This window comes from Limulus polyphemus, unplaced genomic scaffold (genome assembly GCF_000517525.1).
Source record: "Limulus polyphemus unplaced genomic scaffold, Limulus_polyphemus-2.1.2 Scaffold299, whole genome shotgun sequence".
NCBI lineage: Eukaryota > Metazoa > Arthropoda > Merostomata > Xiphosura > Limulidae > Limulus > Limulus polyphemus.
This window is the reverse complement of record NW_013665909.1, coordinates 610,939-615,056: the sequence shown is the minus strand read 5'-3', so window position 1 is coordinate 615,056 and position 4,118 is coordinate 610,939. Positions and strand designations below refer to the sequence as shown.

General features: G+C 29.4%; 1 protein-coding gene across 1 annotated transcript in view; it reads right to left on the bottom strand.

Moving 5' to 3' along the window:
* The window catches only part of LOC106457172 (transcription initiation factor TFIID subunit 10-like), a 15,012-nt gene that overhangs the window by 6,655 nt on the left and 4,239 nt on the right, over positions 1–4,118 (bottom strand). The window lies entirely within an intron of this gene.

Sequence of the window (4,118 nt, the reverse complement as noted above, 5' to 3'; positions counted from 1 at the left end):
ATGTGACACATGTAAAAATTGGCGAAGGTTACTCCAAGAGGAGAGCCCATGGCAACTCCGTCGACTTGCTGGTATAGCGAACCATTTGTTTTCAGTGCTGCAAATTGTAAATGAAACTATCTTGTGTCACACAAGGCTATCAATTTCTATTCAGAATTGTAGGAAAAAATTAAATGATGTTTTTATTCATTTCTTCATATAGGCGTACTTCCACTGTCATTCATGTCTTCTTTTACCATTGTTTATCACTGTATAATCTTGGCTGATGAACCGAATGTCATAACTATTGCTTTTAAGATAATTAGCTTTTAACACTTTTATCACACAAAGAATAAAAGGAGACTGTATTTCACGTAACTGTGGTACAGCCAGAATGTACGCTTTACCAAAAATACACAAACCTAATGTACCATACAGACACATTAATTGTAAGTAGTATAAATTCTGCTACACACTCTTTAGCTAAGTTATTAGTTAAGAAACTGTCTGATTTAAACATTCACAAGTGAAGGAACTTAAAGACATTGAAATCCAGGATAATGATTTACTTGTATCACTAGATGTTGTCTTTGTTCACAAACATTCCAGTAGATAAAGCCTTAGATACTTTATTCAACAGATTACTTGATATTGAAGACCTACCATTAGAACATATCAAATAATTAATTAACCTTACAGAAAACTGTGTGTAGAATTGCATATTTAAAATTAAAGATAAATTTTATCAACAAGTTAAAAGTCTAGCAATGGGGTACCCTTTATCTCCTCTTTGAATGATATATTTATGGATTATTTTGAAGATTCTAATTTACAAAAAGCTTTAATAAAACCTGTAGGATATAGATGACACCTTCATGGTGTGGCAACACAACAGTGATATACTTAGAGTTCTTAGAGTACATGAATGGTAATGATGAAGAAATTACATTCACTATGTCTATCAATGAACATGAATTGGTTTTCTTGGATGTTCTCATTAAAAAACACAACAATAAGCTAAAATTCAGTGTATTTCAAAAATCTTTTGCCACCAACATACCACCACATTATAACTCTAAGCATTAAAAAAATGAATGACAAGCATATACAAATGAAATACTCTACATTAACTCCAATAAAAACATCTCAAAACAAGTTCATTATTATAACATTTTTTCCTGGGATTTTGGAAAAAATTGCTAAAGGTTTCCGATTAAAAGGTTACAAAGTAGCATTCATCTCACAAAACAAAATTGTCAATCATTCAAAAATACTCAAAGATTCAAGAAAGACTAAGGATAAATATGGAATTTACCAATTCAGTTGCAGTTGCGGTAAAATGTACGTAGGACAAGCAAAGAAGAAACTAAAAATGACATTGAAAGAACACCAGTATGACATAAAAAATGTTAACACTATGAATTAAAACTTAATAATGAGAAACCTACTCTTAAGAAAATAAAAGTTTTGAGACAGCTTAACTGGGTAATGAAAAAACTTTTTATTATAACCTGAGAATGACAAAATCTTGTTGAAACATCGTACAGTTATAATAAAGTTTTGTCATTACCCAGTCAAGCCATTTCAAAACTTTTATAGTAACACTATGTTTTTTACTGTAGTTGACCATTTCTGGAACTCTGACAGAAATTTTGACTGGACAAACGTAAAGATCTTAAGAAATGCTCAAACAAACACACAAAAAGAACTTAAAATAGAGTATTTGCATAATTAGAAATAGATGTGTGTGTATAAACAGAGATGATGGACCAACGAACATGTCCCATTGAAATACTTATTTAACTTAAGTATTTCCCCATTTACAATTAACTTTTCACCCCTTGTTTTTGAAAATGAACTCGCCCATTAACGGTTTGTAACTGAATATATTTTAAGGTAACACTGCAGATATTAGCCCTGCTGATGGTAACTGCATTACCAAAACTAGTCAGCTGTAAGTAATAATAAATATTTTACCTTTCATTGTGCCAAAAAATGTTGTTTTTTGTGTTTTCTACTCTTAATTAACTCTTTCAGCATGGGCTCAATCTCTAGGACTAACCTCGTAACCATTTTATGCTTATTATAGTTTTCATGCTATAACTTTTAAATTAGTAAGTGTGTGTTCACGAAATTAGGCAGATTATCAATAAACATTACAAGGCTTTCATACACAAAATATCAGATTTTTTCATTAATTCTTAAGGTTTGTTAAGCAATATTTTTCTCATGCCTTTTTTCTTTTCACTTGTTACCTATCCAACATGCAAAGTAATATTCATTTTAAGATTAAAAATACTTTTATGCATCGGAAGATTTTCAAATTTCATATGCAAAATCTTTATAATGTCTAGATAGTTATCAAACATTTCTTAACCCTTTTCATATATATGAGTCACATGTGAAAGGCCATGTCATCTCGTTTGTTGACTCACATTCAAAATTTTATTGAACTACTACTTCATTAATTTATATCAATAAGTTTGGTATCAAATTGTATATTATAATTCAAATTTTAGAACTATACATTACTCAATTTGTTAATTTAAAAGTATATATTAAAAAAACACAGATAAACATAGAATTTTGTGTGGCACGTGGTATATTGAATGCAGCACTGGTTCAAATTAGATGTTTGTGAAGTCAAAATACTCAGTCTATAGTTTTATACAAATCAGAAACTCAGCTTACAGATATTGACAAGCTAGAATATCAAATAAGAAGGTTCTATTATTTCTATCTCCTCACGTAATAAATCAAGCATAATAGAACCCTACTCACCTCCTTCCATTTTTGGAAATGCTCCCTTATATACACTTACTTCTATATATGACACGAATAACCAATTGGAGACTCATAATGTCCCACTAGTGGTTTTCTAAGACTTTCTAATGCAGGTAGTGCCATTTCTTTCTATTAAATCAAGATTTTGATGAGGTAGGTTGTGTCTTGATCTGCTCAAAATTTCACATTTTTTTGATGCAAATACAGCTTAGTTACTATGTTTGATAAATTACAGTAGAATTCTATGGTGTTGATGTAGTAATTTAAGATTTTGTAGTTATTCAAAAGTATATATAAAACCTAAGAAAAATATTTTGTTTCATGTCCTCCACATAAAAATATTCTAAAGCTCAGCAACCAAGTACAAAGGTCGTAACTAGAAGAGATAATTGTTTGCTTTACTTCTTTATTTATTGTTCTATGTTTTAGGATAAATAACTTTAAGAACTTACTTAAAAATAGCAATAATCTATATACATATATAATGTATAATAATTGAAATGTGACTGTATTTTACAAAATACTAGTCGACTAAAACACAGCCAAGACAAGTTACTTTGTACAGACCAAAGGTCATCTTTATGTTATTTGATACGGTAACATGAGTGCACATGAGCAGCGTCGTTGTAACTTCTGTATTGTTAGCCAGGCACGGGTGAAAGATCAAAATAATAAATATATATATAAATGTATAATGTTATGAGATTTAAGCTATTTCATTTAAGCATTTATGTTTTCATGTTATAATCTGTTTTCATTCTAGAATGAAAGATGCATAATCTATGTTTATTTCCTAAATTTTTTATGGTGGTTGTGAGATCAGTCAAATTTACTGAACCCATGCAGAGATTAATTACTGAAAATAACAGATAAAATATCAAGTTTTTTCTTAAGAAACGTTTGATAACTATTTGGACATTATAACGATTTCGCATGTGAAATTTCTAATTAATTTTGAAGTGATATATATATATTTTCCTTTATGCACTTACTATATTTTCGGGTGTACCATGTTTCTTTGTAATTCTCTTCATTATAAGTATTAAGTTTTAATGTTAATATGAAAATCACTTTGCACGATAGGTAGGCAAGATGTGAAAAGAAAAAAAAAAGCACGAGAAAAACATTGCTTTACAAACTTTAAGACTTAATAGAAAAATTTGATATTTTGTGTATGAAAGCATTGTAATGTTTACTGATAAACTGCCAAATTTCATTAACATTCGCTTACTAATTTAAAAGTTATAGAATGAAAACTATGACAAGCACAAAACGGTTTCGAGGTTGGTCCTCAATTCTACTCACAAGTGAATGCTGTATTTGATGAAATTGACAGAGAATTATCTTATCGTAAT